This window comes from Notolepis coatsorum (assembly GCF_963971535.1).
Source record: "Notolepis coatsorum genome assembly, chromosome: 8".
NCBI lineage: Eukaryota > Metazoa > Chordata > Actinopteri > Aulopiformes > Paralepididae > Notolepis > Notolepis coatsorum.
In genome coordinates, this window is record NC_140172.1 from 40,567,407 (window position 1) to 40,581,974 (window position 14,568).

Below are 14,568 nucleotides of genomic sequence, written 5' to 3' on the forward strand. Positions count from 1 at the left end.
GCAGAATTCAGTACTGTATCTACAAAACGTTCTGTTTAATCATCTTCCATTTATTCATTTGCTTAGATTTTTCAGGTCTGGTAAATTTTAGCATGGTGTTATTCAGAGTCAAAGATAAAAATAATTTAATTGATATTCTCATTTGGTTCATTACGATTTACTCAAGCCTAGTAACAGACACAGTATTTCTGACACTGGGAATACATTCCCTGAGATCCATAGATGTCCCTAGAATCAGATACCAAGAACATGCAAATGGACCATATTAAAAAAAAGTCTGTAAATGTGTATTCTACGTTCTTATGGAATGAATGACATAAACATTTTGTAAATTAATTTTGAGTTAATTTTCATAACGCGATAATTTGCTGTGTAATTAATTAATCAACCTATTTTTTTTTAGTTTAGTTTAGTTTATTTGACAATTGTTAAAAAATACATTACATGTTACAACAAGTCATGCATCCTAACATTATCAAGGATAGCACAAAAAAGTCACAGACTTATTTCCATTGTGGTCCTTGGTCTCAGCAGCACATGGTATTTTCATAAACATGTATTACACATATTACCATCAGCCTACAGTATATTGCTAAAAATAGAATTAAAAAGTCAAATACAACATTATTACTAAAATATACAAATACAATATACAAAATTTACAGACACACTAAAACTACACTTCATTAAAAACTAAAACCTTCCTTAGTTACTCTGGGACATTTTCTAGGAGCCATTTCTTAACGTTCACCTTGAAACTATACAGGTTCACGATCTGTTTGGTGGTCAAAGGCAACTCATTCCACTCCTGTGCTCCTTTGTGAGCAAATGAGCACTGCCCCATCTTTGTTCTACACCTTGGAGGATGCAGGTTTGCTATGCCAAATCTCGTTCTGTGGCTGTGTGATTCACTAACACTAGTAAAATAGTTACTAAAATATTTCGGGGCCCTGTTATTTATTATTTTGTGTACCATGTTGAGCCTAAGCTGGGCTACTCTGGCCTCAACTGGTAGCCAGTTGAGCTCCTGAAAATGTCTCCTCCCAACATGATCACGTATATATATATAGAGAGAGAGAGAGAGAGAGAGAGAGAGAGAGAGAGAGAGAGAGAGAGAGAGACAGTAACACATGAGTAAGCAAATTACTAAACTCTGACCAGTCAAGGACCAGTCAAGAGAGAGGCAGGACTCAGGGAGTGAGAGAAGGACGCATGCTGACAATATTCAGCAACAATCCAGTTCCCTGCGTAGTGATTGACAAGGTGCCTGAGGGGTGTGTTGGTGAAGCCAGAGGGGGGAGTGAACACAGGAGAGAGAGAGAGAGAGAGAGAGAGAGAGAGAGAGAGAGAGAGAGAGAGAGAGAGAGAGAGAGAGAGAGAGAGAGAGAGAGAGAGAGAGAGAGACCCCCTCCAATGTACAGTAATTAACCTAGTATGGTTGTCAATATTCCAATGTACAGTTTTGCTTGTACAGTTGTACAGTGTTTCCCCCCCCAACCCCTCCTACCCCCCCCCCCCCCCCCCCAACCCCACCCAACATCCTCCAATGTACAGTTTTTACGTCAAATGTATATACTCCCTTTTCTGGACTCTTTTTGTATCACAAACAGTACTGTATTTGCAAATCTGGTATGTCATAAATGTATAGATGTAGCAGTACTGTCTATCTGTATGTCATGTAGGTCATATATGTCCTGATGAATTGAAAATGGGGGACCCTGATGTCTGCATCCCCTTAACAATTGTGTGTATTGAGCTCTACTATATTGTACCCATTCTGCAATCTGTTAATAAAGTTTTCAATCAATCAATCAATCAATCAATCAATCAATCAATCAATCAATCAATCAATCAATCAATCAATCAATCAATCAATCAATCAATCAATCAGAGAGAGAGATTATTCTTCTTATCACTTGGGGGGATAGTGCAGTTCCACTTTTGCTCCAGCAGATGTCAGCACAGCAGCACATTTCAACCTAAGGAGTGATGGTGTGCTTCAATGACACCATAATAGAGACGCAAGTGCTGATCTAAAACAAACTTTTGTTGCTCTTCCACAAATACTGTGAAGGGAAAAAATTTATGAAATATGAGTCATCGATGATTTCACCACATTACGCAGGCAATTATTCCACTCTTTTCTCTCACTTGTATGGGTTCCAGCAGCTGTCTTTTAGCAGTAGTGATATTCTGAGATCAGTCTTTGGCCATATGACTTTACCACTAATCCTAGATTTTACTCTTAGATTATATGCAGAACATGTTGAGTATAAACTCAGGTTATTATGGTAAAAAATACACAAGCAGCAAATTACTGTTTCTATAAAAATGAAAATCATGCTGTGTGGGTAGAAGAAAATATATGGCAGAATGAAATACTGTGATATAGTGATTCACAATTGTATATCTGTAGTATAATAGAGTATTATAGATATTAATTATGCGTGGGAATCACCAGACACTATACGATATTATCACGATACTTAAGTCACAATACAATAGTATCACGGTATATTGCAATACTAATATATATATACATATTTTGTATGAGGTGTGCTTGTATAAGAGAGAGAGAGAGAGGATGAGACACGCGTCTGTGCGTGTGTGTTTGTGTGTGTGTGTGTGTGTGTGTGTGTGTGTGTGTGTGTGTGTGTGTGTGTGTGTGTGTGTGTGTGTGTGTGTGTGTGTGTGAGTGTGAGTAGCCAGGGGAACACAGCTGCCAAAGATAGATTTGGTCACACACACACACACACACACACACACACACACACACACACACACACACACACACACACACACACACACACACACACACACACACACACACACACACACACACACACACACACACACACACACACACACACACACACACACACACACACACACACACACACACACACACACACACACACACACACACACACACACACACACACACACACACCCACCCACCCACCCACCCACACCGGGCCGGCCTTTCCCAAACCACCCAAACGTTAATGTCAGAGAGATTCAGACTGACATTGAATGTGTCAAGGTCAGACCAAGACATGACACAGCAGTGTGCCCCCCCTCCCCCATCTGTCTTTCTTACACACACATGCTTGCACGTGCACACTCCCCACCCACCCGCATGCCACCCTCAAGCCTGTAGGCACACTCTATATCCTCCCCCCCCTCTCTCTCTCTCTCACACACACACACTATCATGGAGTGACATTGTCATCGCTGCTCCCTCTGCCTCGCTCACATTCAAGAGCACCATCACTTAATTCAAGCTGATAAGCCTTTGACATGCACTCAGCAAGGGGGTTATAAAACAGCTTAAAAACAGATTGAGCCCTGCTGAATATAGATTTACTATTAATAAATGTCAAATGCGTCTCCTTTTCCCCTTTTTTATTAATTCAACCCAATTTTAGGCACAAATTATTCCCTTGTAAAGCTTTTCTCTCCTGCCTTTAGTTCGATACTCTGGCTACGTTTAGACGGAGAGAGTCTGAACAGAAACCGCAAAAGTCGTCTTACGGTTTCACTTTTAATTTTGCGTTTAGACGAGCGTTTTGGGGTGGATTTCTCCGTGCAGACGAGGCTGCAACAACTCGAGACAACGGAGCCCCGCTGTCACACGATTGGCGCATATGTCACATGACGTGCTGTGAAGACCCGCCCTACTCTGCCTCTGATTCGCAGACTGTGGGTGGGGAATGTGATTGGACCAAAGCAGAGTCACTCACAGACAGTGGGTCCAGTCACGCCGCGGGACAGATTCTTGTGTATTTAAGTACTGCCAATGTAGCCTTCAGGTGATCGCCATGGATAGAATCAGACATGCTTTATTTACGCTTCTAGGCTACTGGCGCATGCCTGTGATGTAAGCAGTACACGCGACGAGAGCCTTGACAACCCTTTCGTCATCGTTTTATGCGGTTTGACAGTTTAGATGAGAGCGCAAAGGTTTATCGTTTCTAGGAATTCCACCCTGGAAGGTGGTCTCACTTTTTTGCGGTTTCACCCCGTAAAAACGCCGTTAGTGTTTAAACGAAAGGCACATCGGAATTTTTTTTTGCGGATTCACCTGCTAGCGTTTCCGTCTAAACGGGGCCTCAGTGGTAATGCGTTGTTTTGATTTGAACTGGCATGAAACCCCATTTGCCCTTCGAAGTTTACAAAACAATTTACTGAATTTAAATCTAGATTGTTCCATTGGATGACAGCTGTGTTCCCTGGATGACATCGCTCAATGCACACGGCGGGCGACCGACGTCGCCTGGCGATGCGATCGTCTGTCGCTCAACGACAATCGCTTGGCCCCCCACACCAGATCCGACCGTTCAGGTATAATAAGCTTTATTACATGGCGTTTTCACATTCGCCAAAATGCTTGATTGTGATTGGTCAATAGCCCCTGACAGCGGTGAATTGTTTTTCGATAACTGACCGCTGCCATGGGCAACGCGCAATAATCACCGGTGATTATTGCTTTTCGCAGCTGGAGCAATCAAGCCCACTGACACACACTGCATCAGTGCAATCAGACACACCTGCCGGCTGCCGGCGATAATAATAATAACTTTATTTGGGCTGACAGAGCCACAGAACAACTGCGTCTGCATTTGATCTCGTCTTGTCGATGGTGTAAAATGAATTAGGTATATTGTTAGTAAGTTAGCCATGTAATAAGCGGGATAATGTATAGCTATACTCTGTCATTGTCGCAAAATAATTGACCTTCACTGACGTTTAGAACACCTCGGTGAGGCGCCTCGGTATTCTAAACTCTGTGTCGGTCAATTATTTTGCGACAATGACCTCGTAGCTATACATTACCCTTACATATGTGTCGCTCTGTCTAGCTGGGGGTGTGGTTTCCCCCCGGGAGACATCAGAGGACGGACCGGATGTTAGGTTGTCGTGAAGCGAGATGAATTAGCAGTTAGCTGTGTTGTGCATTACGAGGGAAGTGTAACTGAGGGGTACAATTCCCTGACTGTATTAATCAAGTACTGATATCATTGAATCACTACCGACTTGTACATTGCTGGCCAACACCGTACAAAGGTATTCTAGATGACGTCACTTCACAATAACACGGTTTTCCACACAGAATACTAGTTTACAATATTTATTACACAAAGGGGATATTAGGTTACATCACTTGGTCACTTTAGATGCGCTTATAAGGCAAATAGAATGTGCAGGTAAATCAATAATGGATATTAAGGATTATCTAGGGATCTTCTGGGAAAGGGTGTACTACCGGTTGTAAGCCAGCAGAGGGGGCCAAAGCTCTATGCAAGTCCAGGGTTCAAGGGGGTGATGTCACCCCTGTGGCAGCGGGGAAAGCAGTGGTGATCCCAGGGTGCGCTCCGCGCAGATGAGAGCCGTCGAGCCTCTGTTACGACAGAGACAGGCTTGAGTGATGGTCTCACGGGCAGGTGGAAATCCCACAGTAGCAGTGGGGTAGGCGGTTCTCTGTTCCAGCAGCTTGGTCAAAGCAATGAAGAAGAGTAATCCTTGCCCGGAGAGTGGCACTGCCGGTGGGGTGTAAGTCCTCCGTGGTGCTGCTGCTCCGGTGTAGATATCCTCTCCGGTGCGGTAGTGCACGGCTGAACTTGACGTTACTGTACTATTAGCACGCGGCAATAAGTGCTCTATTATAGACACACAATTACCCACTTCACGTGGTCTTTGACTCGTAATGAAGGTTTACTAATATATAGAGAACGATACGACAAACAGACGTATTTAGGATAACACGATTCTATCTTGGGCGATACGAGCCCTGCTATACCTCACGTTACGTAGTGGGTAAGGCTTTACTTGGTAACTGAACCAGACTGAACTGAAGAGGAACTGAAGAGGAACTGCAAGGGGGGTTCTGTATTCTTGCGCCATATTTATATCCACGGTGGACAAATAGTGCCTATCTCATTTCTGTCGCCCCTAGGTCTCGTAGCCGTGGGCGAAAAGCGGGCATGTTCAGACATATCTCGTCGGTACCTTTCAAGTCAGCTCGAGTGGGTAAGGCTTTACTCGGTGCCTGGCGCCAGGGGGGTCGCTTCCAATAGAGGAATGAATATTATGGTCTGTCCTGCTAGACTAAAGGGATATTCCGTGCATATTGTACAAAGAATATACAAGGGATATCAAACGATATACAAATAGTATACATGGGATCTCAGGCAATAAATATATTCGGTTTAATCTGACCCTTTGTAACAGCCGCCCCCTAATTAGTCCCACCTAATTAGCTAAGCAGGGGCAGATCAACCGCACTGTCCACTACTCAATGTCTGTGAGGGGTCGGTCAGTTCACAAAGTCAGGGGGTCATGGTCGTCATTAGGCAAGTCGGGGAGCCTTGGCGACTCGATCAGCCTCGCCACGGGTCGGTTGTAGATCCGCCCTTGGCCGAGCACTTCTGCCACTCTGACCTTTCCGTCGGTACCAGTGGTCACTTTGCTTACGCGGCCGGCCGGCCACGCAGCTCGGGGTGGTGACTGGTCTATGGTCATGACGGCTGGACGGGATGAAGGGGGGCTTAGGAGGAAGCGGGCCTGAGACTGCTTTGGTCTGTGCTTGGCTGTGCTTTCTCCTCCTCCGTCTGTTTCTCTTGTTCGCTCTGTACCCCGTGTGAGGAGGGGCCGGTCCCGGCCGCCCCGTCAAGGAGTCGCTTGGGGTGCTGGGTTCGAGGTCAGCTACGTCTGAAGCGCAGCTGAGGACTCCCTCTGGTACCCACGGTTCTCTCACGGGCCTTTCGCTTAATGTCAATAGCCTCTGCTGTACGGGGGAGAGGCCGGTGTCTTCTTCTGTGTGTAGGCAGCTAGTGGCTGCTGTTCGGTTGAGAGATTTAGCGAGGGGGCCTTGCAATGTCCATCCTAGGCGGGTCTCGACTGCTGCAGGACAACCTCTGGGTCCTGTATGGACCCGGTCTATCGGGACTATGAGTTCTGCATGGTCGGAGCCTATCAACAGGGTCGGGGTAGCGCCGTCCATGAGCGGGATAGGTAATTGGCGCAGGTGCACATATTTATCCATCAACTTGGTGACAGGGTAGGTGTACTGCGAGAGTCCTATTTCTTGGCTGGTGAAAGCATTTGTGATCTTGTACCGTCGCTCTGGCTGCCCGCTTGCTGCGATAGTGAAGGAGACATTCTCGCCCTTTATCGTCTTTGAATCTCTCCTTATTGTCCGAATCGTCATTTGGTTCTCGCTCCCCCGCAGTCCCAGCTGGGCCGCAGCGGACGCGAGCAGAAGGGTCTTCTCTGACCCGTCATCGAGGACGGCGTAAGTGTCCATGACTTTGTCCCCGTGGCTCAGGAGCACTCTGACCATTTTGAGGAGCACACGGGGGGTCCCGCTGTGCTGGTCAATGTGGAACACTCCTGCTAGTTGGTTGTCTTGGACCTTCTGGTGGGCTCCGCACCGTGCTGCGCGGTAAACGGCGCCCGCCTGGGCCGCCTGGCGCCACTGGTTCACTTGGACGGGGTTCAGTGTCTTATATTCGGCGCACTGTGCCAGCCAGTGTCCGCCGTCGCAGTAGGTACAGTAGGGAGCGGTCTGGTGGAACTTTGGTTCTGGTGCCACCGCCTCGCCGTGGTACATGACCGCGACGGGCCCACTCTGTTGTCCTGGGTGACGCTTGTTGATGTCGTGCAGGACCTCCAGGTGGGTGCCACCGCACCTGCTGCACTTTTTCTTCAGGTGGCACTCAGCTGCTAGGTGGCTGCGCGCGCAGCGGAAGCAGCGGCGGTGGTCCTTGACCCACTGGCTCACATCATCCGTGGTCAGCTTCTTGAAATCCTCGCACTGGTGGAGCCGATGTTCTCCCCCACAGTACTGGCACTCAATCTTCCACTGGTCCTCTTTCGTCGAGGGGGTGTTGTGGTTGGAGTGCTGCGGTACTGACTCTGATTGGTGCATGACAGTCACCGATCTTCTTCCATCATTTATTCTCCTGGTTCCTTCTCTGGGGCCAGGGGTGCTCCGTCCGAATGTATCTAGCCGTAAGCTGCTGACTTCTCTCGCCAGGAAGTCGGCTAGATCGAGGAGGTTCGGTTCGGGGCCATTAGGGTCTCGGTGGTCTCTCTGCCGCCTAAAGCGCTCCTGTCGGGCGGGCGGTAGCTTCTCCAAGATCCTCTCTACATTTGAGTTGGCGTATAGTTCATGCCTACCCTTTTCCCTCTGCGCTCCCAGCATCCCTACCAGGGACTGCACTCTGATGGACAGGTCATCCAGTGCTCGATTGTCTGTGGCTGGGGGTAGGCGGTCAATATGCCTTATCTCTTCTATCACGTAATCCCATATACGTCCATATCTCTGGTCCAGCGCTGCAAGGGCCGCTGTGTATGGTGTCGAAGAGGAGGCGTAGGCCAGCGCTATATTGTGCGCTCGCGGTACTTTCAGGTGCTTCAGTAATATTGCATACTTGTGGCGTTCATCAGCGACATCCACCATCATTGTCTCTAGGCACATCCGGAGCTCCGTGTACTGTGCTCGATTCTCATAGACGAAGTCTGGGATTGACGGCGTGGCAATGTATGACGCTGTGGGTGACTGATACATCGGTGAGCGTTGGGGGAGAGGCCTCCTAGGCGAGTCTCCTCTGGCGTGTCGTCTTGGGCTGGTACTTGGTGGGTACCGAAGGTCGGGTACCCAGGTGCTGTTCCTCGGGGCTGGCGGTGCGTCAAACTCACCCGTGAGTTGAGTCGGGGGTTTGTAGCGCAGGGCCTCGGGGCTGACTTCTGGGCTGTACTGGACCTCCTGGTCCTGAGTACGTCGCTGCGGGTCGGGGCTGTACTGGGCCTCCTGGGCCAGAGCACGTTGCTGCTGGTCGGCTTGACACTCCTCTTCCTCCTCATCTCCCTCTGCTAGGACCTGGAGTCGTCTGTTCAGTCTCTCGGCGTGGTCCGGTTCCGTTACCCGGTTGCTGGGTCTCGTATGGACCGGCTGGGGAGGGGGTTCGGAGACGTGGACAGGATCCTCCTGTAGGCGGGGTTCGGAGACGTGGACAGGATCCTCCTGTGGGCGGGGTCCCGGGTCGCTTCGTCGGGTAGGGGAATGTGTCCTAGACCCATGTCTTGACGACCTCTGAGAGCTCCGTGCGGAGTGAGGGGGTGTCGCCATGGCAACCAGTTTGTCCATCAGCTCCGCCTGCAGCCGGTCGCGCTCTTCCTCGCGCCGGGCATGGGCTGCGTCGCGCGCTGCTTCGCGCTGGGCATTGGCGGCGTCGCGCTGCGCATTGGCGCTGGCCTGGGCAGCGTCGCGCTGTGCGTTGGCGACGTCGCGCTGGGCATTGGCGCTGACATGGGCGGCGTGGAGCTGTGCATTTGCGGCGTCGGCGCGGCTTCTCTCGACGTCGCGCTGGGCATTGGCGCTGGCATGGGCGGCGTCGGCGCGGCTTCTCTCGATGTTCTCTTCTGTCTGGAGGCGTCTGGTCTCCAGTCTTATTCGGTCGTCCTCGCTCCTTTGTTGCGCCTGAAAGCGCTCTCGCTCGCCTGCATAATGTTCGCGCTCGCACGTCTGTTGCGCTTGAAGTCGATCGCGTTCGGTGGAGGCTGCCAGGGTGGCGATGAGTGCTTGCGCCAGCATCTTGTCCGCCTCGCTGGGGGAAGACGCCGTTCGGGGCGATCGGCTCCCGGCAGTACTTGTTGGAGATCCATTCTCCGGTTGCGTACCGAGGAGATCCGTCTCCTGGGTGCGCGTCTCTCTAGGGTTGTCTTCCTCCCGGGGCTGGTCGGGGACTACTTCTTGGGTAGTGTCTGGGGGTAAAGTCGTGTCAGTTCCCTCCTGGTCCCCACCGTGAGCTTGGTCAGTTACATTAGAACCCACTAGGGCCTCTGTTGGCGGGGTAGCCTGGTTGTTAGGGTCGGACATAATTTTACTTTCTACTTTTTCCGCGTTTAACTTCCCTTTAAAGCTAGGTATTGGACTGACAGAGTATGCCTCTAGGTAGGGAGGTGGCTGTCGTCTGCGCTGCGGGCGATCTAGCTTAGGAGAACCGTTTGTGGAGTGTTCGTCATCGGCCAATTCCATATTAATATTATATTAATATTACGCTAATTATTATCTCGGCTATCGAAGGACCAATTGTAACTGAGGGGTACAATTCCCTGACTGTATTAATCAAGTACTGATATCATTGAATCACTACCGACTTGTACATTGCTGGCCAACACCGTACAAAGGTATTCTAGATGACGTCACTTCACAATAACACGGTTTTCCACACAGAATACTAGTTTACAATATTTATTACACAAAGGGGATATTAGGTTACATCACTTGGTCACTTTAGATGCGCTTATAAGGCAAATAGAATGTGCAGGTAAATCAATAATGGATATTAAGGATTATCTAGGGATCTTCTGGGAAAGGGTGTACTACCGGTTGTAAGCCAGCAGAGGGGGCCAAAGCTCTATGCAAGTCCAGGGTTCAAGGGGGTGATGTCACCCCTGTGGCAGCGGGGAAAGCAGTGGTGATCCCAGGGTGCGCTCCGCGCAGATGAGAGCCGTCGAGCCTCTGTTACGACAGAGACAGGCTTGAGTGATGGTCTCACGGGCAGGTGGAAATCCCACAGTAGCAGTGGGGTAGGCGGTTCTCTGTTCCAGCAGCTTGGTCAAAGCAATGAAGAAGAGTAATCCTTGCCCGGAGAGTGGCACTGCCGGTGGGGTGTAAGTCCTCCGTGGTGCTGCTGCTCTGGTGTAGATATCCTCTCCGGTGCGGTAGTGCACGGCTGAACTTGACGTTACTGTACTATTAGCACGCGGCAATAAGTGCTCTATTATAGACACACAATTACCCACTTCACGTGGTCTTTGACTCGTAATGAAGGTTTACTAATATATAGAGAACGATACGACAAACAGACGTATTTAGGATAACACGATTCTATCTTGGGCGATACGAGCCCTGCTATACCTCACGTTACGTAGTGGGTAAGGCTTTACTTGGTAACTGAACCAGACTGAACTGAAGAGGAACTGAAGAGGAACTGCAAGGGGGGTTCTGTATTCTTGCGCCATATTTATATCCACGGTGGACAAATAGTGCCTATCTCATTTCTGTCGCCCCTAGGTCTCGTAGCCGTGGGCGAAAAGCGGGCATGTTCAGACATATCTCGTCGGTACCTTTCAAGTCAGCTCGAGTGGGTAAGGCTTTACTCGGTGCCTGGCGCCAGGGGGGTCGCTTCCAATAGAGGAATGAATATTATGGTCTGTCCTGCTAGACTAAAGGGATATTCCGTGCATATTGTACAAAGAATATACAAGGGATATCAAACGATATACAAATAGTATACATGGGATCTCAGGCAATAAATATATATATTCGGTTTAATCTGACCCTTTGTAACAGGAAGTATTAACCTGTAAAACCCATATTGAGCTGGAATTAAACCACCATATACTAATACAACCTCTCCTCATTCTTCCTGACATTACTGCATGACAGATCGCTACAATACGTTCATTACCACCGATTGGACAAGTATTATGCACCTGCTGAGAGAGAATGTTTTTTTTCACGGAAGACGCAAACTGTTTTGTTCTCAACCATCATTTCTTTGGACAATAAACCTACAAACTCAGCTGCAGCCTGGACATTAAACTCTGTCAACATCCACAACTTATTTTGTTACCTGAGTACAAAAACATCTAGTAGGTGCATCGTGGCGCATTGTCCATTTATTAGTTAATGACAAGCGGCCACTAAGTTCTCCAACTAACGTTATTTATTTAAATTGTTCCTGTTCCTAATAATTAACATAACATAAGTAGCATGGTAATAATACGTAGGTTATTGATCAATGAATGTATTGATAAATTCATTTATATTACAAATGATACACCAGTAGAAGTAATGTTATTTCCTCATTGTCCTTGCTGTGTCGCCTCAAAAAATAGGATCGAGGCGATTTTTAGCGAGGCCACAGAAATTGCTGCGCGATCGTCGCTTCAAAATGGACAATAAACCTACAAACTCAGCTGCAGCCTGGACATTAAACTCTGTCAACATCCACAACTTATTTTGTTACCTGAGTACAAAAACATCTAGTAGGTGCATCGTGGCGCATTGTCCATTTATTAGTTAATGACAAGCGGCCACTAAGTTCTCCAACTAACGTTATTTATTTAAATTGTTCCTGTTCCTAATAATTAACATAACATAAGTAGCATGGTAATAATACGTAGGTTATTGATCAATGAATGTATTGATAAATTCATTTATATTACAAATGATACACCAGTAGAAGTAATGTTATTTCCTCATTGTCCTTGCTGTGTCGCCTCAAAAAATAGGATCGAGGCGATTTTTAGCGAGGCCACAGAAATTGCTGCGCGATCGTCGCTTCAAAATCTCCTGCCCGGTGGGTTGTCTCATTCATAACAATGGATGCGATACAATTCTGTCGGTCGCCTCGCAAAAAAAGTTGGTCGCCTGGCAAAAATTGCCTGCCGTGTGGGGAGCACTCAGACATACCAAGGAGTTCCTGTTGGCAGCTGTTTTAATGCCTACAGTAGGTTGTAGCCTTCTAATTTGAGTAGACTCTACTTTGTACAGTCTATTCTTATTATTTTATTCAGTTATGCTAATTAGTAGCCTGAAAAGTTATTAATGGACGTGTGATGTCCACACTGTCTCCTCTACACAGTAGGTGACAATTACTCGCTGTAATTTGTTTCAATTATTCATCATCAATATTAAATGCACACTCATCACGCCATGGATGTGCAGATAATCCAAACGACCGTGATGTGAGATCCTCGCGCGGCTGCAGGGCTTCTTCCTCTCACATTGGCCAGGCCTGTTACGATTCGGCATGGCAGAAGGACCCAATATGCGGTTAGAAGTACAAAGGAGACGGTGGTTACTCTTCTCAACGGTGTTCTTTAATATAGAACTCAAGGCAAGAGCAAGGCAGGTAATATATATCATACAAAACAAAAGGGCACAGCGGCGCTGGCGCTAACTACAAACACGGACTGAGATACGAAAACAAAGATGACAAAAACAGAATACTAAATCACTTACTGACTCTAAGTACAACAGCAGGGCAAGGCAGACGACAGCAAGGTACAACGAACGGGTAACACGGAGGTATGACGCCACAACAGGAAGTGGGAACAGGACAACCTAATATACTCAACCTAATTACAATGATTACAAACGATCAACAGCTGGGGGAAGAGACACTAGAACTAATACAAAACAAAATACAATACAACCATCAAAGAACACACACAGGCTAAATACAAACACAGAATAAGAATACTAACACAGAACAAACCTAAACAGACAACACTTGTAATAAGGACACTAATTGCCACATTAGAACGTTATTGATTTGGACCATTAGGTTCAGGGCTGAGTGCATTGTCTGCAGGTGACCGCTGGATGGCGGTATGACACAGCTGTCAACTCTCTGCCTGGGACATTCTCTCTCCCAGGCATGAGATGATCTTGGAGCGTTACAGTATCTCCCCCCGAACGGGGGGCTTCCAGACCCCCGAGAATATCGTCCGGACACGGGCGACGCAGGAGGCCGGGACCCCGGGAAAAAACCAGGGCGAGGACCCGGAGAACTGGGGCCAGGAGTCCGAGGAAAGAACCCAGGAGGGGCATAGCAGCCAGGGGGGTGGAAAATGGGCGCAGATGCCCGGAGAGGGGGGGCGGGGATGGGAACAGAGGCCCGGAGAGTAGGAGCGGGGACGGGAACAGAGACCCGAAGAGAGGGGGTGGGGACGGAGGACCGGAGAGGGAGGCAGGACCCGGGAACAGAGGCCCGACGAGGGGGGGTGGGGAAGGGAACAGAGGCACGGAGAGGGGAGGCGGGGAGAGAAACAGGGTCCGGGAGCCTGGAGCCAGGAACCGAGGGTAAGGACCCCGGAGCAGGAGACCATCCAGCTGCCGGACTGGGGACCGGATCCGGAGAGCCGGAACGGAGGTGCGGCGGCGACGACCCCCGGAGCAGGATCCAACGCAGCCCACGTCGAAGACCACGGCGAGGACCAGGACGCCGACCACGATGCAGAGCTGGACCAGACGGGGAGCCGGGAGCCGGCACAGCAGCCGGACCAGGTGTAGAGGCCGGGCAGGGCGTGGAGACCGGATCGGTCTCGGCGGCGAGGCGTGACGTAGGCTCCGGGGATGAGGAGCCTGGACCCAGTGTAGTAGCCGTACCAGGCGTAGAGGCTGGACAGGACGTGGAAGCCGGAGGAGGAGCGGTGACAGCCGGGACCACGGCGATAGGAACCAGGCCGGCACCGACGACCGGATCAGCCGTGGAGGCTCTGCCAGTGGCACTAGCCCCGCCCGCCCTCCGAGCCTTGCCAGAACTCGGTGTAATGTTTCTGTCCATCAATGAAGAAACTGGGGTTCTTTGAATATCATTTATTTAGGTCCTGGTAGTAGTTAGGTAGCATACAACAGGTGTCTCATTATCATAGTTATACAGACTGTGTAGTGGTGTGGTCCATGTACCCTGGTAGATGGGGCCATCTAGTGGTTAGTATAAATCACCACATCCTCCTTTCTATGAATGCTATACCGGCATACAACAA